Below are 25,061 nucleotides of genomic sequence, written 5' to 3'. Positions count from 1 at the left end.
GATACAGCCAGTGCGTAATTTTCTTTGGAAGAAAAAAATCAGGAGAGTTTGGAACAAGGATTATAAACAAGGCACCGTGCAATACGCAGAATTCGAGTTAAAATTAGTCTACAATGGGTAATAAGATTGCCATTCCAGTGCATGCCTCGGACGAGACAGCTGTTTTCCCACGAAGCGCAGGGGAGGGGAAAGGTACGAGTTCGCTCCGAGCGCGCATTATCAGAAGAGAACTGCATCCTGCCCGTCACACACGCTGAACCTCTCACCCCACACTGTCAGCAGCGGCCGCTATGTAAGAGCACAGGCCACTTTAACACCCTAACTTTTGACACCTTGCGTATTTATTGGTTACTTTTCTTTGAATACTGTTAAACGTGACACAGATGCGTTGATTCGAAATACACGACACTAAATCTGCCCACTGTGCTACATTGCTACTCCTCTAGTCTCTGTGAAACTTGCCGTCATGGCAGCGAGCACATCCTCAGTTGTGCAGGTTTTAAGGGGCCTTCGCGCATGCGCAACTGGCGTGACGTAATTGCCTTACACAGATTTGATAAACAATGTGCACGGTTCACAGTATGCGCAGCTAGTCCCTACCACTCAACTACCAGTTTACAACAAGGCCACTAGGTGGCAGCACAGTGCAGCAAATTATTTTCCTCATTCACCTGGCATGCGGCTTTTCGCGGATGATGCTGTAGTATACAGAGAAGTTGCAGCATTAGCAAATTGTAGCGAAATGCAGGAAGATCTGCAGCGGATAGGCACTTGGTGCAGGGAGTGGCAACTGACCCTTACCATAGACAAATGTAATGTATTGTGAATACATAGAAAGAAGGATCCTTTATTGTATGATTATATGATAGCGGGCCGGCCGAAGTGGCCGTGCGGTTAAAGGCGCTGCAGTCTGGAACCGCAAGACCGCTACGGTCGCAGGTTCGAATCCTGCTTCGGGCATGGATGTTTGTGATGTCCTTAGGTTAGTTAAGTTTAACTAGTTCTAAGTTCTAGGGGACCAATGACCTCAGCAGTTGAGTCCCATAGTGCTCAGAGCCATTTGAACCATTTTTATGATAGCAGAACAAACACTGGTAGCAGTTACTTCTGTAAAATATCTGGGAGTATGCGTGCGGAACGATTTGAAGTGGAATGATCATATAAAATTAATTGTTGGTAAGGCGGGTACCAGGTTGAGATTCATTGGGAGAGTCCTTAGAAAATGTAGTCCATCAACAAAGGAGGTGGCTTAAAAAACACTCGTTCGACCTATGCTTGAGTATTGCTCATCAGTGTGGGATCCGTACCAGATCGGGTTGACGGAGGAGATAGAGAAGATCCAAAGAAGAGCGGCGCGTTTCGTCACAGGGTTATTTGGTAACCGTGATAGCGTTACGGAGATGTTTAGCAAACTCAAGTGGCAGACTGCAAGAGAGGCGCTCTGCATCGCGGTGTAGCTTGCTCGCCAGGTTTCAAGAGGGTGCGTTTCTGGATGAGGTATCGAATATATTGCTTCCCCCTACTTATACCTCCCGAGGAGATCACGAATGTAAAATTAGAGAGATTCGAGCGCGCACGGAGGCTTTCAGACAGTCGCTCTTCCCGCGAACCATACGCGAGCGGCACAGAAAAGGGAGGTAATGACAGCGGTACGTAAAGGGCCCTCCGCCACACACCGTTGGGTGGCTTGCGGAGTATAAATGTGGATGTAGATGTAGAATGTAGATGTAGATGTAGGCATAAACCCCGTGAGGCGGTAGCACATTCCTCAGATATGCCAATTCACCCACTACAAGGTATAATTAGATCGGACAGCAGTATACGTTACAGTTATACTGATAGAAAAACTTATCTATTGGGGTTGTGAAAGAATTATTGTATATTACGTTTTGGATTTTATCGTACAGTGACTCAATTGAGGCGCTGAGAATCATATGGGCCTAAAGCATATCATCGTTGATCGTGAAACTGTAGCATTTATTCCTGCTTCGGACATCTGTTGATCTTATGGCGAGTCAGATTTATCGGTGCTGTAGGGCCACATTGTATACACAAGTGCGAACATTCACGAAAAGCTGTCAGTTTTTCTGATATTCATTTAAATGTGGCATCGAGGACAGTTTGCTTTAGGTTCTTATGGTTCTACAGGTGTTAGGGATCTTGTGCATTTGTCCGAAAAAATAAAAAATGCACGAAAATTGCCACTTACACAAAAATTCGAAATGGAGAGTAGCGAAAGCTTAGACATTATTTCGTTCTTGCCCTAAACTGTACTTAATTACGTACAGAACAACAAAGTCCCACAAAAGTAATTCTCTATATTGTCAAACAAGTAATGCATCTTATGATTATTATTATTACTATGAGTATTATTGTTATTGGCAGAGGATGTAGTTGTATAAATTTGTTCACAAGCATAACTGTTATACAGCAGACGATATTAGTTTCACGCTCTCAGATTCATCTTGAATCTAAAAATTGGTGAACACCTAGAATGCATACTCACGAGCCGCCACTGCACACGGTGTATGATTCCTCGTATCTCGTAAACGGTTTCAGGTATCTTAACAAGATTCTGACAAATGACAGTATTAACAGAGTAGAGTATTTCGCCTTATGATTAATACTCGAAACTTCCGTATCCAATGCAATATTCAAGCGTCTACAGATTTTTTTAAATGTAATGATGCAGTATTTAAGCGCCATCGATAGCTGGTGAAACGAGAATTGCTGTGGTTTTAGAACAACGTATGTGATCTGAGAGATATGAAAACATTTAGATTGGCAAACTCCAGTCAACTGCCTATGAAGGTGTAAACAGATTACCAATATCTTTGACAAACTAAAAGACGTTTGTGGTAATAAGTACAATTCCTCATTCTGCATAGGAATAGGAAAAAATGAGATGCTATGTGCTGTTAACTGTTCCCATGGTTCTTAGATTATTCAGGAATAGTTTCAATCCAAATCAGTCGTTATTAATAACACACGGAGTACATGATTTCACCGAAGTTTCAACCGAAGTGGTGATTTATTTTTCCCAGACTAATCATCACCTTTATTTTTCTTCAGAGCAACGTTATTAGCGACGAGTTTTGAGTAGTATGTAGGACTCCTTGTTGCCATATTAATCGGTTTCTTTCGCCAAAATACAGCTGAGTTTATAAATATTCATCTTACTGACATTCTAAAGCAGTTGAAACTGCGACAGAATCATAAAACAGCAACTGATTTAAAGACATACCAATAGTTTATAAAAATTCCAGTTTTTGCAATGAAAATAAAGTGATTTCTTCACATATAGTGTTCCAAACCCACTGTAATTCTCATTTCACCAGCTGTCGATGGCGCTTAGTTATTAAATCATTTCAATGAAATTATCTGTAGTCGCTTAGTATTGTGATAGATGTGGAACTTTCACACATTAATTATATGGCGAAATACTCTTCTCTTTCGATACTGACATTTGCCAAAATCTTGCTTCTGTATCTGAAGCCATTTATGAGATATGAGGAATTTTGTGAATATTTCATTCCAGCTTTTCCGCTGGCGTGCGAGCTCCGGACGAAGTGGTTTACATACGATCTATTTTCTTGAGATTGGTAATAAATAGCAATATCCTTCAAAGTTTAAGAAAAAATTCAATATTTTAGCTACATTTCACGTGCAGCGACATGACGTAACATACCCCAAACGAAAATTCATAGCAACCTCTACTATTCACTGCAAACTTGCCGAAATTCTTGCAATACTTCATTTAATCCTAAAATATCCCAGTAAATGTGACCTTTAACGTAATGAAGGGCAGTTCGTCATGAGATTGACGAATGAAGCTAGAATGTGTGAGAATCAAACTTTTTACTGAATAGTTTCTCTACAACCGATTGAGAAAGATCACAGGTCGGCGGGCTAGTGCGTGACGTTCTTCTGGTCTCTAGGGTTGACTGGCGTTGTCTCAAGAGTACCCGCCCTGTAGACTGTGACGTCAGCTGGCAAACAGGATTCCTGATTGGCCAGCGCAGGTAGCATGCAGGGGACCTGACTAGGCCTCACAAGAAAAATATCACTGGACCTATCACAGGAAACATTCACAGCTTCCTGCGGGGCAGCCGACCAGCGGACGACAGAGCGCTAAAGGGAGCCATTGCGTGGGTCGGCAAGTAAGATTGGAGCTAATCTTCCTCCGTGTAAGACGGGCTTTAGGTTCTGCTGCCACATTTGTCGACTGCTGCAGGGGCATGCGCACTTCGGTTAGTACCAGTGGCTTTGCCGTTAGGGATGGCTTCTGGGACAGACCGATTGGTTGGTTGGTTTGGGGGGGAGGGGGGGGGGGGAGGGGACCAAACGGCGAGGTCATCGGTCCCATCGGATTAGGGAAGGATGGGGAAGGAAATCGGCCGTGCCCCCTCAAAGGAACCACCCCGACATTTGCCTGGAGTGATTTAGTGAAATCACGGAAAGCCTAAATCAGGATGGTCGGACGCGGGTTTGAACTGTCGTTCTCCTGAATGTGAGTCCAGTGTGCTAACCATTGCGCCACGTCGCTCGGTGACAGACCGATCAAATAACGCTAGATCTATAACTTCCACTGCTCTGGTGGGAGTGCTACGCGCTCTAAAGTTGAAGCAGCATCACAGAGACCACAGATCTGATTAAATAGTATTTATAGACAAGAAAAGATAAATATCGTATGTGTATTTATTGCTAGTTGTAAGACGTCAAACTGTGATGCCTGAAGACTATGAGATGTGATGCCTGAAGACTATGAGAGGACGTTTTACAAACGGGCCACGGTAGCTTGTCTGTGGCCTGCTATTCCCTCAGAGAACGTCGAAAACGCCAAGTCTCCGGCGTGTTTAAGCTATTAACCGGACGGCTTATTACAAAGCGGCGTCAGCACGCCTCTCAAGGTCGCGGGCCAGTAGCGAACTTCGGGTTGAAGCACTGGACTGGTGTTTCAGAGGCACCGACAAAAGGCTGCTGCAACTGTCGTTGGGTGTGGTCAGTGCAGCCGCGACGAGCTGGGCCAGTTGAAGGGCTGACCTACCCACTCGCCGACTGTTCCTCCCGCCAGACGCTGCCTGAAACAACAGGTGGAAGCGAACTCCGTTTACCTGACCGAGTTTTGTTACTGACAGTGTTTAGTGTAAAATTAAAGCGCAATTGGAACTCATATTCAGTGATTCGTCCAGTAAAACTAATGCTTTAATTTACACTGTAGAGCCAAAGAAACTGGTACGCCTGTCTTATATCGTGTAGGGCTCCCGCGAGCACCCAGAAGCGCCGCACCACGACGTGACATGGACTCGACTAAAATCTGAAGTAGCGCTAGAGCGAACTGACACCATGAAACCAGCAGGGCCGTCCATAAATCCGTAAGAGTACAAAGGCGGTGGAGATCTCTTCTGAAAAGCACGTCCCATGGGATCCCAGATATGCTCAATAATGTTCATGTCTTGGGAGTTTGGTGGCCAGCGGAAGTGTTTAAATTCAAATGAGTGTTCTTGGAGCCACTCTGTAGCAATTATCGACTGTGGCACTGAACTGCTGGAATTGCCCAAGTCCGTCGCAATGCAAAATGGACATGAATGGATGCAGGTGATCAGACAGGATGCTTACGTACGTGTCACCTGTCAGAGTCGTATCTAGACATATCAGTGGTCCCATATCACTCCAACTGCACACGCCCTACACCATTACAGAGCCTCCTTAGAGCTTGGCCTTGCCGACATGCAGGGTCCATGGATTCATGAGGTTGTCTTCATACCCTTACACGTCCATCAGCTCGATACAATTTGAAACGTGACTCGTCCGACCATGCAGCATCTTTCCAGTCATCAACAGTCCAGTGCCGGTTTTGACGGGCTCAGGGGAGGCGATAAGCTTTGCATCGTGCGTTCATCAAGGGTACACGAATGGGCCTTCGGCTCCGAAAGCCCGTATCGATTTTGTTTCGTTGAGTTCAGACGCTGACACTTGTTGATGGCCCAGCATTGAAATCTGCAGCAGTTTGCGGAAGGGTTACACTTCTGTCACGTCGAACGATTCTCTTCACTCGTCGTTAGTCCCGTTCTCGCAGGATTTTTTTCCGGTCTCAGCGATGTCGGAAATTTGATGTTTTACCGGATTCCTGATATTCACGGTACGTTAGTGAAATGGTCATACGGCAAAATCCCCACTTCATCGCTATCTCGGAGAAGCTGTGTCCCACCGCTCGTGCGCCGACTATAACACCACGTTCAAACTCACTTAAATCTTTATAACCTGCCATTGTAGCAGTAGTAACCGATCTAACAACTGCGCCAGACACTTGTTGTCTTATATAGGCGTTTCCGACCGCCGCACCGTATTTTGCATGTGTACATATCTCTGTATTTGAATCCGCCTGCCTGTACCAGTCCTTTGGCACTTCATTGTAGTATAGTGAACTGAGTCGAGATAATGAAATACCTGGTAATTACTGGTTATCGGAAGGATCCTTCTTTGGTCCCTCTCTCAATGAAATTAAAATTTGAAAAAATTATATTTAGGCTAAGCTATTATTTTATAGAATTTTTCGTATAGGAGTAGTTCTGTTAGATACTATACATTAAAAAAATTAGTGCTATAAATCAATTCTATTTTTTCAAGTTCTTGCTGTTGATACGTACTGGAGTCGAAGACGACTCTGTTTCTTTTTCGAGGACAACTGTTTCCCAAATCGAATTCTTGAGGGAGCAGCTGTAACGCAGTGACTTTAAGCACAAAATGCACTTGGCAAAGCCACAAAATCCGTTCAGACCAGTCTTCACCACAAAAGAAGAGAGACTAATAATATTTATCCTTTAATTTTGATCACAGATTCTAATTCCAAATAAAATTCCGAATTGACTGATAACTAACTCAGACTAGTCGATTACTTAATTAACAATACATCAAACTTCATTACTCAGTTGACACTACTAAATTAATTTCCCCAAGTCCACAAGCACTACGGAGGTGTTGTCTACATAGATGACCATCAGTTGCAGATTGCAGGACAACTTTAACATTACTCCTTTAATTACTATAGAAAACGTCCAAGATGGCAAAACCTAACTTGGTTTCTGTTCGTTATTTCGAATCGCCGTTGAAGCCAGACGGTGGCGGAGGCACACACAGTTTTCCCGCATTCTGAAAAGTCGCGCCAGTTCATGTCACCCAACTTGCGGGACATAACCCGGCCACTCCTGTTACGTTGGCTACAAGGACCTTTCCGTGTACCACGAAGGTGCACCGCAGCTCATCGTCCTAGTCTTTAAATAACCTGGTGAGCAACTCTACAACTCATTCTGTTGCAGTTTCTGGAGGTGTCAACATCACGAGGTTCCGTGTACTGCAGTTGCCGCCACTCTGTGGCTAGTGCTTCCCACTACCTTGCAAACAGCCTAGGTTAGTCATCCACGGATCACTCAACATGTTTAGAGTTACTTACCGCATCGCAATTACAATGGTTGCGACTGTACTACCGCCACAAGATACTGGCGCTGCAGATATCGACACGCAGCGTGGTAAGCTGTTTCGACCGACCCCTGTTACTGTTACCGTAAGCGTAACCCATAGTTAGTTCTTTTTTTACAATGATACCTGTTATTTCATTTCTATTGTCGCTCTAGGGTCTGGTCTTTATTCTGAAGAAGGTTTCATTGTCCTACAACAAGTCTATTGTTCGCCAACAGCTACATTCTATGATTGACAATTTATGGAAAGTTGTCACAGGGCTAACTCTCTTTTATATGTTCATTTTTAAATATGTGTTTCTCCATACTATCCCAACTTTCGTTGTCTGTAGCTTCCCTACTGCTCCTTTTGTAGATCAATTCCTAACTAAGCGATGAAACATCTGCTGTAAGGAGAGAAGTCTGACGCCTGGGACAGAAGATCCGCAGCTGAGTAATGTGCTAGGGAATAATTTTAGTCGGTGCTTCTTTGCTAATCTGCTACAGCTATATCCACCAACACCTAAAGGCTACAACATGAATGTAAAACGTAAAATAATAATTTAAAATATAAAGCAAATGTAAGTACATTAAATAATTAGAGCAGTAATAATTGTTTAGATATTTTAATTAGGTATGTTGAAATACTCCGACTGCACATTGTGTACACCTTATTTACCAAAAATAGTATTCCAGGATCCAGCTGTATTACACACGAATGTATGTGTAATTTATGTGGCGTGTAAATTACGTTGTAACAACGGTTTTAATTTTTCAGAGTTAATTAATGGTGGTGAGTTATTTTGTAAATTTTCAAATTATTATAAAAGTAGTTTATACGGTTTTAAAAAACATTAATTACATATCTTTTATAGAAAACATTCTTTTATATATCATCGTTTCGAAGGTATTCAATTCACTTTAAATCTACAATGCCAAATTATCTTTCGGGGTGTGTTTTACTCCTTACAAATGAAATTGGGCATAAGCAAAAGAAATATGTATTACAATATTTTGCCCTCTCTACACACCCGCCAAGTTTATCGATATCGCTTATTGACGTTTGGAGATGTTCCCTTGTCATTTGTAAAAGAACCACTCATACTCCGAGATGCTGTAGATTGTTGAAGTAATGGTCTCCTTCCGGAATGATGCGACGTCGTTCTTCTGCAGGCGCTTCGGCGTGTTGCAGGCGACCTCCTACCGTTAAACGTAATAAATCATTATCTAATGTTCAATCATTTTATCCAAAAAAAGGCGAGCTTTTGCTATCTCCTCTTCACTGAGTTCCCCGCACGTGACCATTTTCTGAAGGAGTCTTCTTTTGAAGCGAAAGGCATTGAGCCGGTGCGGCTCGCTATTTAACTTTTTTTTTACTTTTGTTTTGTTTTTGAAATCACCCGCCTTCTCAGTATTCGTCGCGATGTCAATATCGAGATCGGTTTGGAGTCTCTGGTCCCTGCATATCTTTGGCGAGTTGGCTTCCCGCGCCCCGCTAGGCGACAGAACGGGTAAGAAGGGCGTTACGGATAGTTAGCTGGAGGACGAGGCCGCTTTGTCGGTGGGCCCCGCAGAAGCAGTCGATTGCGGACGGATCTCCGTGGGCTCGAAGATCCTAGTGTGGAGGGCCAGTGTTGTCCCGGAGGCGATCATCGTGGGATCATTCAAGGGCTGAGAAGTGATTCCTTGGTTCTGCCCTTCGATTCTAGCGAAGAATTACGGCAAGTTTGGTGTATGACGTGAACATAAGAATTCCGAAAAGGTGCACGTTGGTGCCGCGTATACCAGACTTGTGAGTGGTGTAAGCTTTGCTTCGGTACTGCAGTCACCAGTTAGAGCGCTGCTTGGGAGGAGAGCGTTGATGTTGGCATTGACATCTATTTACCTGCTTTAAAGTAAACGACTGTTTTGAATCGAAGGTGAATCCACGTGAGAGACCGAATCATTGCTTGTGTTATTAAGAAACGTAAGTCGGCCCGCAGCTAGTTAAACTGTTATCTACAGTTATAACGAGTAATTCAACAGACTGGTAGTGTCCACGCGTGAACTTTGAAGGTACTGCTAAGTGTTCGTAGTAATGAAAAGAGTGACTGTGGAGCTTTTCACTCAGACTCTTGTGAATCGTGTTAATTGCAGTTCACTTCTTATGGTAATTTACGGTTCTACTTGTATTGCCAATAGTATTTTCATGATTTAGCTTGAGACGTCATTCAGCGGTTTGGTGTGGCCTTCCCAAGAGTTTAAAACCCCAAATATTTTGTTAATGTTTTTTTCTGGGGTTGCCTTGTAACATTCCTTGATTTGTCACTTGTCTACCCCACCGTACTGCCGTTTGGTGAAACGCGGTATAGTCGAAGTGTTTACTAGTACCGCATCTACTTCCTCGCCCGTTTTAAGATTTGAGAGCCGCTTCCACATCGACATATAATCCCAGTACGCAGTTTGTGTAAGTTGGTTGCGCCCCGTTAACGTTCTGTACATCGTGGAAAATCTTTCCCGTGCCGCACGTGGTCCTGAAGGAGAGCCCTGTGCACAACAGCGCATGACCACGACGAAGTCAAAAGATATGTATTGTATATTTTTTAACAGATATAACCACTGAGATTGAGTTGATTTGTGTCTTATTTTGAAAGAAAGATTTACATACCTGGTTAATTATAACATCTATGCTTAATTATTCGTCATAATTCGTTGCGTGTACTATGCGTCACATGTAGGGAGGTTTATGGTGTAAAGTGTTTAAAAGCAAGGAAAATATTTTGATATGATGAGCATCTCATAGGCTACGGGGTTCGAGTGTACGTTGATAGTAATCAGATTTTATTGTATTTGTTTCAATTAAAATTTTGTGATCAATATTTTATTGCCTTAGTGATCACAGGTGATATTTAGGAAAATTTTGGTACTACCATGTGGTGTTACTCAATTATCTAACTTTGCAATATTCAATTTGTATTTTTTCCTTTGTTTAAAAAGAGATTTGAGTTTTAAGCGTTGCAAATTGATTCTGAGAGCTGTTCTTTGATCTGTTAAAATACTACTTCAGGAACTTTCATTAAGAAACTCTGTTGAAGATCTTGCTGTACATAACGAATGTTGACTTACTATTTTAAGTTAATAAAGTTGTAAAATTTTAAAGGTAAAAAAAAAACTTTTATTAGGGAAACGGTGCCTGCCCGTACTCCACACAACTTCCATGTATTCAGGGTATTGGCCTTCGGGCGTTGTCTGATATTTCACCCCGTATCTATTCCAGCTAACGCCCTCGGGGCCATGTCAGACATAAGGAGTGGTTCGTAACTTTTTTATGATATCCAGCAACTAACGTTATGAGATGCTGAAGTGTAGTTTTTTTGCTCAGTCACCCACAAAAATGTTTATGCACTAGTATTGTAAGATGTGCTTAATTTCAAGTGACGTAGGCGATTTCAGCCGTGAGCTCGGCAGAGTTGGGCGCTTACCTGAGGGGCAGAGGGGTAAGTAGAGTGGCCACTGCGAAGTTACGAGATGTGGAAGGAGGGAATGGTTCATTGTTTATCATCCAGTATTTACAACTCGACAAGCATAAGTGATTCGTACTGCTACTGTATATTTCGAACGAAAGTAACATGCATTCGTGAATGCGCATTATAGAGAAGGTCAAATGCGATAGGCCTACATATTTTATCAAGGAATATCAAATTACATTACAGCTGCTTAATACAGGAACAGCCTAATGTGTAGCAGAAAAATGATATTCAAAACATTTAGTAGGCTTTTGTGATTAAGTCAAATATTGCATAATGCATTTAAATATAAGTAAAATTACTGTTATTAATCATCCGCTCACACAGACAACATTAAAACATTACGTCAAACAGTTAGTGTATTACACCTTTGGGGATGCTGAGGACGGCAGCAATCTGTAAGAGACAACAGTAGACACTAAGTGTTCCGAAAGGTTAATACTGTTAACGATCACTAGTTGGGGGTTCGGCGGCGAACTTACCGCGCCCTTAATGTGGCTTGCGCATTGGGGTCATAACATACTAATTCGTGGGTTGCCAACTATTGATAAAATCGGTCAGTATGCGGCCCATGTCAGTTCTGGCTCTTGAGCAAAGACGTCTGACAACCACCGATGTAACCAATAGGTTGTGACTCGTGGGTTCGTCCCGATCTAGTCCGAGCAGCCAAGTCTTTTCAGACAATTTTTACTACAGTGGATACCGGAGTTACTAATCCCAGAGGATCATGAAGACCGGTTGTTGGTCGCAGTAACTTTCTTTTTGCTGCAATTCTCTGAACATTTTCCAGTGACACGTTGCTGACTCATTCAGAATGTCTTCAGAGGTACATGACATTCTTAGAATCGTGGCTTTCGTTTTGACCTCCCTCCCTTCCACATTTCAAATTGTGGATAATTGTTGCGAATTAGTTGCCCACTTCGACAATTACAATTTTATTTTCTTCATTAGCGAAGACCACTCGTAATACAGCGATGGTATGCTACTTTCCGATTTAGTTCCTGCATCAAAGTCATCCATGTACATGTTCCCATCCAACAACACAGTTGCTGGAGTGAACCTGCACTGATTGTTAGTTCACATATGGTTGCTGAAAGCAGAAACGGGCTGCATCAAGGCCAAAAGGAAGACGTGAGAATCGACAAATTATTCGGTAATTTTAAAGACCCCTTGCTACCGACACATATCGAACACGCGACCTTCATGGCGTGGGATACAGATCTTGTTTACAGCACTGGGAAGAACAGCGATCGAGTGTACGGCTGTCATGGCGCCAGAGATCCATTTTGTAAGCAACGTTGTCAACAACAAGGACAGAAGATGTACCAAAAAGCTGACGCTAATTTAGCTTACCTTATTCGTGATACATATTCTGTCATCGACAATTCCGCGTTTTGTGTACGCAGACGGGAGCAAAACTGTTTCTCCGTTCTCGGGATACATTCTCGCTATATCTTTCACCTAGTTTGACACATGTCTCCCCATGAGAATCCACGCCGTTCCTAAAATTGTGGAGCCCAAACCACTTTCCACCGTACTCAATCTCGAAACTAACTCCTGCCAGATAAGAGCAGAGCACATCAACACTGCGTTGGCTCCACTCATATCAGGATCACTATTGACATTAGAAAATCGGTTGGCAACAACGCTGTAAACAAAATCGGTACCTCGCACCATGACACTCGAGCCGTCTATATCGCTTGCAACAGAACTTGGAAATTACGAACTGCCCTTTGTCTTAATTGTGATCCTCAATCTTGTCTCGCACTAGATGAATCTAGTAAGATCGTTATCATCAGGATGTAGAGGGAGCTACAGAAAAACTTGAACGATGTCGGCAATGACAAGGCATCGCAGACGGAACCTCAATCACTTCAGTTAGGCCCGATTTCTTAAGGGCATTAGGAGAGGGTACACTTTGTTCGTGAGAGCAACCATCAGAGGTCATTCCACATTTTGTGCTCTCCTGTCTCTCACTTGACCACTTGATGAGACAAATAAAATGAATATGCAGATTTTTCTGGAGGAATTAATTCTACTTCGTCGTTTTTAATGTGTTCTGACATTATGTTGTCGTTAACATGTCTTAGATCATAACTTCTGCATAGACTTTTCCTTAAGGCAGCAAAACCTCTCGGCATCGTGAAAGTTGTTAGGTAGAACGGCAGCGGATTTTCGAGGGAGGCTAACTACTCGCTGCTGGTTCATACAGCCATTTATTTGGGCAGCGGCCATTACATTTCGGACGTGGCTACGTCCTATCCAGTCTCCACGACGTTACTTTTCAAAAAGATAACGCACGACCGCATGTTGCCCATGCTGTCTGAACCTATCTCAATACCGACGGTGTTGGACTGCTGACCCGGTCAGTATGTTTACTGTTGTGACTTGGCACGACAGCCAAGTCACTATGAGAGGAAGCCGAAAGGCACGCGCTTAAGCTCACGCAGGCTGGCGCGAGGTCTGGAACAGTTAAGGGAATTAATAGTAGCAAATAAAGTACTTAGTTCATGTAATACTTAACTTTAATCCATAATTGGTGTACATCGCTCTTGTTGATACATGTTTTATAATTTCAATATTAACTGGTAATGGCGCCTTGCTAGGTCGTAGCAAATGACGTAGCTGAAGGCTATGCTAACTATCGTCTCGGCAAATGAGAGCGTATTTGTCAGTGAACCATTGCTATTAACGTCGGCTGTACAACTGGGGCGAGTTCTAGGACGTCTCACTAGACCTGCCGTGTGGTGGCGCTCGGTGTGCAATCACTGACAGTGGCGACACGCAGGTCCGACGTATACTGACGGACCGCGGCCGATTTAAAGGCTACCACCTAGCAAGTGTGGGGTCTGGCGGTGACACCACATTTACCACGTCTCTCACCCATTAAATGCATCTGGTTACGGTTTACCGTCGCTGTCACAGCACCTCTCGCCAGCCACTATGAATGAAGAACTCTGACAAAGACTTGAAGAAGCATGCAGTGATGCACACGCATCTGTCGTCCTAGCTCAGATCGACTAGATGTCTTGTAGATGCCCCGCCAGTGTTGCTTTCAGAGGAGGCAGCTCCGTGTATTAAATTTCGTGCCCTGTACAGGCCCTATACCGCCTACAAATTTGATCATATGGTTTTTCTACTACACCGTATATGCCGACTGGAGTGGCAGAGCGGTTCTAGGCGCTACAGTCTGGAACCGCGCGACCGCTGCGGTCGCAGGTTCGAATCCTGCCTCGGGCATGGATGTGTGTGATGTCCTTAGGTTAGTTAGGTTTAAGTAGTTCTAGGGGACTGATGACCTCAGAAGTTAAGTCCCATAGTGCTCAGAGCCATTTTTGAACACCGTATACGTACAATAATTAAAATTTCGTTATTAGCTGTCCTTTCTGGCCTTAAGACGTGTGTCCACTAGCAGGTAAACTTCTGCAAGTCGCTTGCTGAAGCTACTCCTTCAAGTTATTTGACATGTAAACACCCTCAACAAGTCGACTTCTGCAAGTTTCATCCATTTGTAGAAGCAGCTTCCGCACGTTAGTGGAAACGGTTTCTTGCACCTTGCTGCAAAAACTTGCCGATAATGCCAGTTGCTGGAAGTTTTTCTTAAACTTGCAGTAGTTTTGTGTGTTCAATACCGGTACGACCATGTCAGTGTCTAAAACAAGGCATAAAGACAGATGAACCGAAACAAATATACCATGGCAATTCATAAACGGACGTGGGAAAAAATTAACCGATTACTTTGTTTCACGTAGAACGGTAGTAGAGACGTCTTTAAATTTTAGATGATTTTTAATCTTAGTGTAACATAAATGTTTTACGTTTGTGATAATGTTTATGCAAAAATCGAAGAGTAATTAAAAGGCGAACGCTTGGAGATACAGACTGCAACATTTTTGTATCCTGGTTTCGATTATTTTACTTTACAACGGGCAAGAGATTTTCGAAAATTGCATATGACATTCTCATAATGTTTTTAATCTGGGCGAAGTCCTGATTTTAACTCATTCAGTAGTGTTTCTTGATACACTTCTACATCGATTTCTTCGCCTAAACATTTTTCTTTGAAATCTTTTTGATTTTCGCCACGATTTATCTTCAATAAATAATGCAGCAACGATGGCGGCTGCTCTGGTTTTTAGCACGACGATGTAAACATCCATTTCCCCGTCACACGATGCGTCTCTAGTGGAAACACTTCCGCATGTATTTGCAGCAGATTGCCGAAATTAATTTGTCCAAGCGATTTGCAGAAGGAAACGTGCACAAGTTTTTGGTCAAAGTAAAAACCTCAGCAAGTGCCTTTAGAAGTTAATTGCTTGTGGACACACACCTTTACTGTTTTATTGGGCACAATTGCAGTGTATTGGAAATATTGACTGTAGTCTCAAAACATCCTCAGCGTATTCCATATTTAGCGCCTTTAGCCTTTTCTTTTTGCCCATCGATTATAACTGCTTTCATCTTCTGTTTTAGATTTAAATGTACAATTGTTTATCCAGTCGGTTGCACATGTACATTTTAATTCTCGTTTCTATAGTTGCTTATGTCTTGGTAAAAAATCTCCTTAAATGTGTTGTCGTACGACTGCCACCCAGCAAGTTAGACAGCGGGGGGAAACGCGAGGGATGGAGATAAGAGGAGGAAAACTCAAGGTTCAACGTGAGCAGCAGGCGTGCCACCATCACAGCTGTCATCACACGTTCTGTTGAAGGCCGCTGTGGAAGACGCACAGGTAAGCTTTCGCTAACGACGTACTCTTGTGATGTTGCTAGGAATGTCAAGAATTCGTATTACGCATTGCTTTTAACGTGAGCATCACACACTGAATGCTTCCCAAAGAATACGCTTGTCGCATCTCGTTAATGGCTTATGGTTTAAATCAGGGACGATTTTAACCATACGGGCGAACTAAACAGCAGCCTAGAGCATGGAAATTTAGTAGACAGCTAAATTCCAGGCTGAAATCCAAAATTTTCAAATAACTGTTTTCTCTGAGCGCTTACATTGCCAGTGCTTTTAGATTTAGATCAGTACTTAATAAAAGCATTACTGTTATGGTCTTCAAGCAGCAGCGATGTTGCAGCCCCATAAGCTTAAGTTTCCTATAGGCCAACGAAAACAAGGTACGTTTTAGAGCTGCTATGCACTAATTGAAAGTAGGTCGCGTAGATTGTCTATTCAGTTTCAACAACTGATACCGGTACTTAGTTCTCATAAGCTTACCTAGGTAGTCTGAAAACCATTGTGAAGTGCACGGCAGGGGGCACTTGGCTTTGTCGCACATATTAGGGATTCTTCCCGTACCAGGCACGTATGGAGCGCGGATAGTATGACTCCGTAAATGACACCGTGCGCACTTAATTGGTCTAGTATTGTCTTGGCGGTCCCTGCCGAAGCGACCACAGGGGGCGGGGGGGGGGGGGGGGAAATCTAGGCGAATTATGAATTGCGTGATTATTGTCGGCGCCGGTGTCGGCGAATGAGTGGTTAATGCGTCGTCTTCTTCTATGCATATTCATACGCTCAAATGCACCTGAGGTCGGTGATTTTTAACTCCTTCTCATGGTGTGTGACGTAAAAATACAGCTTTTAAAAGACTTTTGTAATATTTTTGGGTATCCTAAGATTGCTGCTGGTGGCGTGGATGTAAAAACTGACGGGAATGGGGCCGCTAAGCTTTCACACGGTACCAGACAGCCAACCAGTAGCATTATAATCGTTTCCTGCCTTACCTTCATTCTGACATTTAGTTAATTTGCAATTGTTCAGCTGTTCTTGTTTTTCATAGTTGAATCTCGTGAAATTAACCAATTTCTGGTGCGTTGTAGTTGTTTATTGCACATCTTAACAAAGTGAGACTGCATTCTGAAATTTTTTCGAGGTAAAATGTAGCACAATACTTAGTCGGAAATAGTGATGCTGATGTGTGTCCTACTGAAGGATGATTCGTTTCTGTACCTTACCGCCAGGGTTTCTAAACACAGTTAAGTAGCTCGCAATGGAAAATATGTAGTATTTCACGGCCTGTCGACATCGAGGTCATTATTGCTCAGGCTGGTCAAGTAATCGTTCGCAATCCTGCTTGAGAAACCATACCATCATTCGCCTCAAGTGATTTAAGAAACCAAAGGAAAACATAAATCAGAATGACAAGACGAGGATTTTAACTTCATTCATCCCTCGAGAATTAGACTCCTCTGTCTCAACCACTTGCCACCTGATGTGGAGGTGCTTAATGTTTCCTTTGCTTGTACTGTACCGGTACCTCAAGGAGCAGACCGCAAAATACAGCGTATCACGATTCTTGTATTTCTATAACTTAGTCTTGTCACGTCATGCTGTACTGCCTTTGCTGTGATTGAGGCTACAACTGGCTTTCCATGACTACCCATAATTTACCGAACACTTCGGCTTCGGTTCGAGTAAGGAAAGTTTACATCTTCCCACATATCCTACCTGACAGACTACGACAAATTTCGGAACTCACATGCGCTTGCGATTCTCGCTATTCCGAATAATTATAACAACGCATATTATTTGTTACGAAACGTACAACCACTTGGAAAACAATGATAGTGCGTGTCTTTGATTCCGACTAAAGCCTGAAAGCTACTTTCAATTACTGTAATTAAAAATTGTTTCTAGATTCATTTTTGCACGCTATGGGTCCATTAGAAAATATTTTTAAGCTCGTTACTGCATGCATGACGATAAATGGAATTTTGGTTGCTGAATTTAGGACGAATTCCGGCTGTACAAACAAATTAGGGAATAGAGTACTGTCGATAGCCTAGAATTCTAGTGAAATTACTGTACTGATTGCGCATTGTTTACGGTTTTTGTTAGTGGAATGGAGGGAAGCCCTAAAATGAAAAATATTGATCTGTTAATTGAAAGAGCTTTGGGAAGCCGGAAAAAAGTGAAACGAAGCGTTTGAGATTTGGTGTTACAGAAGTATAAATGTGTTCGCAACATCACCTGTGCGAGGGAATGACTCGAACGCAGATTTTCCGCTTTGCGCGAGTAGTCGCCTTAACCACTTTTGCCATCCATGCACGACGCACGACACCATTCAGAATTCCATATGTCGTCGTTCCTGCATCACGACTGGTTCTCGTAATTCTCGTAATTCCCGTACAGGAGAGGACATTTTAATTGAAAATCTCTGTCCGGTATCGGCGGATAAAAACGATACTCTAGTGCCTGTGTTGTTAAGAACGAGCAATGTTTCTTCGGAGATGTATGCTTGTCCGCAGGGACATTGCATCGCTCTCCTAACAACGCGGGCACTGTCATATCGTACTTATCTGCCGATTCCAGGCAGCGGCATTCAATTAAAGTGTCCTCCCATGTCCGGGAATTACATAATTTGTGTAAGAGTACCTGTTTTGATGCAGGAACGACGACATATGGAAGGTTGGATCTGGCCGTGCATGGATACGTAGCCAAAGCGACGGCTCGCGTGAAGTGGGAAATTTGGGTTCGAGTCCCACTCCGGCACAAATTTTCATTCACGTCATTCCCTCATATAGCTGATGGTTGTTAGTATTCGCAACTGTGAACACATTTCATGTATTTCATAACGACTGTACTCACTGCAGTGCCTGTTCCTTGGGATACATGTCTGAAGGAATATTGCATCTTTGAGAACATGCAGCGTTCTGGAACCCGCAGCAGTACATACGCCCAATGAATTGAAATAACTCCTAACGTGGGCTGCAATTGGGCACTGAAATGAATTCAATGGTGACAATTGAAAATGCGTGCCGGATGGGGTCTCGAACCTGCAGTTCCCACTCTACGAGAGCGCTCACGTTAGCTGCTTCGAGTATCCGAGCACATTTACTGCCCTATTCAGATTCTCAACTTGTCGCACACTACGTACGTAGTGCCCCCTGTCGACCTCGGGTAAAGAGGGAAATCCACGTTTGAGTCCCGTTCTGCCATGAATTTTCACTTGTCGGCTCTGGTTCATTTCAATGCCCAAAATGCAGCCTATGTCCGAATTTTTCATTTCATTATAGAAGTACGCTGAAATTTAAGTGGACTGGTAACACAAGAAATAGGGAATGTTCTCCAGAATCTGCAAGGATAGCAAATTTAGAAAGCAGTAGGCCTACCTTAATGGTAGCTAGGACATGAGACAGGATGTTAATACACGTTTGAAAGAATGCTAATATACACACTTTTCTTTCTGTTCCTCAGTCCCTGCTTTTAAGCGTATAGGTTAACAGTACACTTTTCCCATTGTACAAAACCAAAATGTGCATGTTAATTCCATGTTTGTGATATACTGCAGCTGATTACGTGATAAGCCCTTCAAAGTGGTTGCAGAGTATAAATGTAGAGGTAGATTTAGTCATCCACAAGGGAGGAGGGGGGCAAGAGGGGTCGACTGAGTCAACTGCTACACTTCCTCCCCTTCTGGGAATCAGGATTACGGGCCTTTTATTTATACTTTCAAACTAATAAAAAGTATCTGGACACCACTGTGTAATTTGGAACTGATACCGAGATACCAACCCGCCAGCATAAAGAGAGGCAGAGTATATAGTGTTGTTAGTTGAGCTCAGTGACTTCGAATGTGGACTAACCATTCAGTAACAAATCCATTAGGCACACTTCATCCCTTCTAAAGCTGTCCAATTCGACTCTTGGTGATGTGATTGTGAAGTGAAGACATAAAGCAACAATGACAGCTAAGCCAAGACCAGACAGGCCTCATTTACTAACGGACAGGAAGCACTATGGAGGGTGGCTGTAAAAAAATTGCATGAAATCAGCGGAACGGATCACAGGTGAGTTCAAACGGGCTATCAGCAGTCCAGGTTGAATAGTGTCTGTGCGAAGAGACTTACTAAGAATGGGGTACAATTGTCAAACAGCTCCTCATAACTCACACGTTTCTGTAGTCAATGCTAAGTGATACTTTCAATGGACAGGGGATGAATGGAAACAAATGATTCGGAGTGATGAACAAAGCTGTATCCCGTGGTAATCCAATGGAAGCATTTGGATTTGGTGAATGTTTCGAAAATGCTAGTTGCCATCATATGTAGTGCAACAGTGAAGCATGGAGGAAGCATGGGAATGTTTTCATGGTGAGGGTGTGGTCCCATTATTACACCTCCAAAAATGCTAATTGTGAAGGGATATCTACACATTTTTGAGCATTGTGTAGTACACACAGTAGAAACACTCCAGAGACCATGACTTTTTGTATCAACATGACAGTGCACCCCGTCATAAAGCATTACCTATGAGGTGATGGTTTAGGGACAATAACATTACTGAAATGGTCTGGTCTGCCCAGAGTCCTGACCTGAACCCAGTGGCACACCTTTGAGATGAGTTAGAACCTCGATTTCGCTCCATACCCCAGCACCAGACATCACTATCTATTCTGGTTTCAGCTCTTAAGAAACAATGGGCTGCCATTCCTCATTTTATCCTAACTAGCAAGTTCTGGTCTTATACCCCAGGATCCTGGGCATCCCTCATTCACCCCCCCCCCCCCCCCCAACCCCATATGACATTCCTCAGAAATGTTTTACAGACATCCATGATTGATTTATCAATTTCACTGTATTAACAGGGTAACAATTATTGAACTGTACGAAAAAATGTAAATTAGTTACAAACTACAGTGTGCACTCACTTTATTCAATATGTAAACATCACTGCAGATATTCAGATTTATGTTATGACATGTTTGATATGCCTGCCATCTTTGGCGATGATGTGCCACAGACGAATAGCAAAATTCTGCATGACCCACAGAAGTTTCAGAACATCAATGCTGTCGATTACCTCCTGAATGGCTGTTTTCAGCACAGAAATAGTTTTGGGGTTGTTTCTGTACACTCTTTCTTTAATATAGCCCCACAAAAAGGAGTTGCAAGTGTTCAGAACTAGATAATATGGCAGAATGCGGTCCCAAAAGAGCTCCTCCAGGACATCAAACACTCTGCTGCTTTGCTTAGGTTGAGCTCCAACTTGCATGAACCACATCTTGTCAAAATCAGGGTCACTTTGGATAATGGGGAAGAAATTACCTTCCAGAACCTTCACATACCATTTCGTAGTCAATGTGGCATCAAGGAATACCACACCGATTATTCCATGACTGGACATTGCACACCACACAGTAACCCATTGGGAGAGAAGAGACTTCTCGATCATGATAAGCAGATTCTCAGTCCCCCAAATGTGCCAACTTTGCTTATTGATGAGCCCACCCAAATGAAAACAGGCTTCATTGCTAAACCAAACCATGCATGCACATACTAATCCCTATCATGCTCCACAGATAACCATGCAGTTTGAATGTCCTAGCACAAACTGTTCTGAACTTATGATGATTTTTATTTCATATAGTTCAATAATTGTCTCTGTACAGAGACATGCATCTGAACCAACAGTGATTTCCTACATGTAGTGTAGTGTAGTATGGGCCTACTGTATTGCGTATGTTTAGCATCTGGATCACAAAGTGATTGTTATAGGATTTCATAGACATTTCATCCCAAAATAAACTGACAGTAACTTCGGCACTTAACAGTCTGTGGATATTGTAGTCCAAAAATGAACAATGATGTTCTTATTAACAGTGAATGCTACACAAGTATTAGTTAATAGTTCTATGAACATACAGAGTTAATAGAGAATTCATAATTTATGCAATATGTGGAATACGTACAGAGTGAAATTTTAGTATATTCCATAGCTCATTGTAAATCATTACCATAGCCGTACATCACCCCGTATCATCATTTTCAATCATAGACACATAGACAAATCTTGCCAGATATTTTAGTACCGATAACAGTATCAGGTCCATTGCACGTGTTTGTATACTCCCTCAAATTATTTCTTGATGTCTGATGGAATCTGTCAACAACAAAAGAAGAGCTGTGATATAGTGAAAAACTTTCTATCTCACTAATTCACATGTTCAAAGATTATTAAGATATAATATAATAATACTTCCACAGTCTTTCACAATGTTTTATATCCTGAAGCAGAGACAATAACAATGAGTTCCTTCATTGATTGTAACTTGATGAAAACAAATTTGCAAGAATGTTAGTTCTGTCAGTTGGTGTTCTTCTCACTCTAATCTCATTCTCCTTAATGAGTTGATGAATATATTGAAACTGTCTCCATGTATTTATGATCCTGATCCACTAATAAATCTTCTAGTACTTTGTTTACCTAATCTGAAATTACAAACTGAAGACTGTAACTTCTTTTGACAGCTAATAAAAGTACTTAAACATAAACTTTAATTTTGTAGCAAAATCCCACCATTTTTGAAACAACTTGTTTATTTTGCCTGTTTTAACTATTCAATATTTCATTCTTCTTCAGAAAATTTACTTCTTGTTCCACAGCTTTTCTTCAATTATCAGAGTATTTCAGCTATCTCACTCCTGTGTAATTTCTTGGTGCCTTATGTTGAAGCACCATTCTTGGTTTATGTGCTGAATGTTCACTGCAATGTAATAATTTCTTGAAGCTGTATCACTCACATAAATTGTGGGTTCCTTTGCCTTCATTCTTTACTATTAAATTGTTCTCATACTGTTCTTTAGTGTCACTCAAGTGGTTATTGAAACAGGTATTGGACACATACAGGATAATGGAGTACTCTTGACTAATATGTTCAAAACTAATAATTTCATAGCCATTATCTACAAACTCATTTTTTCCTTCTATGTCTGATGTATGAACAACCTTTCCAGAAAAATGATTCATTGAATTATGTAATTGTTTGGATTTCAATTTTATTTGTCTCGGTATATGCCATTTATTTTTGTGATCAAAATTTTCATTTACATCTACATCTATATTCTGCAAATGACTGAGTTGCATTGCAGAGGGTATGTCTCACTGTACAAGTTATTAGGGCTTCTTCTCATTCCGTTCTTATATGGAGCACAGGAATAGTGATTGTTTTAATTCCTCTGTGCATGCAGTATTTATTCTAATCTTACTCTCATGATCCCTATGTGAGCAAAATGTAAGGGACTGAATTATATTCCTAGAGTCACCACTTAAGGCCAGTTCTTGAAACTATGTTAACAGATTTTCTCAGGCTACTTTACATCTACCTTCAAGAGTTTCCCAGTTCAGTTCCTTCAGTATCTCTGTGACACTCTCCCATGCATTAAACAAACCTGTGACCATTCATGCTGCCCTTCTCTGTATACGTTCAATATTTCCCGTTAGTCCTATTTGGTATGGGTCCAACACAATTGAGCAGTATTCTAAAACCAGTGACATGAGTGATTTTTTAAGCAGTCTCCTTTGTAGTCTGATTGCATTTTCTCAGTATTCTATCAATAAACCAAAGTCTACTAGCTGCTTAATCCATGACTGGACTGTGTGAACATTCCATTTCATATCCCTACAAAGAGTTACACCCAAAAATTTGTAAGAGTTGGCCAATTCCAACATTGCTTCATTGACATTATAGTCATAGGATACTTAATTTTTTTATTTTGTGAAGTTTGTAGTTTTATATTTTGCAACATTTAAAGAAAGTTGCCAATCTTTGCATCACTTTGAAGTATAATCAAGATCTGACTGAATATTTATACAGCTTCATTCAGATTATACTTCATTACAGATAACTGTATCATCTGCAAAAAGTTGAGGCTACTTTTCATATTGTCTGCAAGGTCATTAATATACAACATGGACAGCAAGGGTCCCAACGCACTTTATCCAAGATAACATGCTGTGTCCTCCTTACCAAAAAGTCCTCAATCCAGTCACACATTTCACATGATGCCCCATATAATTATACTTTTGACAATAATCAAAGGTGTGGTACTGAGTGAAATGTTTTTTGGAAATCAAGAAATACTGTATCTGTCTGACTGCCTTGATCCAAAGCTTTCAGTATGTTATGTGAGAAAAGTGTGACTTGGGTTTCACATGATCATTGTTTTGGGAATCTATGCTGGTTGGCATTGAGGAGGTCATTCCGTTCAAGATATATCATTACATTGACATGCTTCTTTGTAGTATGTCATCAGTTTCATAAAAAATGCAGGCCTTTACCTGATGAACAGCGTTCACAGATAAATGATCAAGCTCATTTTCATCATTGGACAGCAACATCAGTTCCAGCTTTATTCTTAAACAATACCCATACTTAACTATCATTTTCAACTATTTTCTTGATTCCATTTGCCCAAATTTCTTGGCAGAAATTAAGTTATGAACTCAAACTGGAATAAACCAAATATCTTCAAAATATTATACTGCCCATATCTTTCTCTTAAACATCACTTCTGTTATATCCTAGCCAGTAATGCCACCCGAGCCCGCTGCCAAAAGGTTGGCAGCATCAAAGTCCGGACACCGTCCGCATAAGCAGCGCCAGCGAGACAGGAAATCACCGCAAGTCTGTGCGCGCCACCGCTGGCTTCTGGTTACTTAAGCGCTGGAGTCGCGAGCGCTAGGACAGTTCTGTATTCGACGCTCAGTTGTATACTCGCCACCGAATTGTGTACTTGCTAGTCAGTTGTGTGTTCATCGCAGCAGAGTTGTTGTTTGTCGTCAGCCGACGCTGACCTAGCCGCTCCGACTCGAACTAGACAGATTACTGTAGATACGGAGTTCACAACTGTGTTTCTGTATCTTCGTTAATAAAGATAAGTACCGACTTTTATTTAATCAGAGTGTTTGGGTTTTCATCTTTCTGTTCACTGTTCCAGCAGACCGGTCGGCCTGCTATTAAAAGTGTGGCGGTGACTTCGTAAGCCGTTTCTACAGCGAATTGTTTGTCGCTACGAACACCGCCACAAAAACTTCAGTTTTATCTATGTCAAATACTTCAATTACATCAATTGTAACATGATATTATGTGCCAATATCAATGTATCTTTCATAACAGTGGAGTTTATATCCAAAAACAAATTATAGTTATCATTAAAAACTTTCCTTTCACTTTTGTACATCTTTGTGTTTTTATCATTTCTTGAACTTTCTATAGACTTTTCACAAGCTAACAGTATTTCACAACAATTTCTTTTATTAAAACTAGGAATCTCATTTGACTAATGACTTACTCCCTTACTTTGACAAC

The 25,061-nt window shown here is 41.8% G+C and overlaps 1 protein-coding gene across 1 annotated transcript in view; it reads left to right on the top strand.

Moving 5' to 3' along the window:
• The first annotated feature begins 15,619 nt into the window (after positions 1-15,619).
• Positions 15,620-25,061, top strand: part of LOC124595098 — a 28,792-nt gene continuing 19,350 nt past the window's right edge. The window contains exon 1 of the mRNA XM_047133692.1: positions 15,620-15,695. The gene's annotated coding sequence lies outside the window, so the exon portion shown is untranslated. The remainder of the gene's footprint in view (positions 15,696-25,061) is intronic.

This window comes from Schistocerca americana, chromosome 2 (assembly GCF_021461395.2).
Source record: "Schistocerca americana isolate TAMUIC-IGC-003095 chromosome 2, iqSchAmer2.1, whole genome shotgun sequence".
NCBI classification, from domain to species: domain Eukaryota; kingdom Metazoa; phylum Arthropoda; class Insecta; order Orthoptera; family Acrididae; genus Schistocerca; species Schistocerca americana.
Note: the sequence above shows the minus strand (reverse complement) of the source record. Positions and strands in the feature narration are given on the sequence as shown.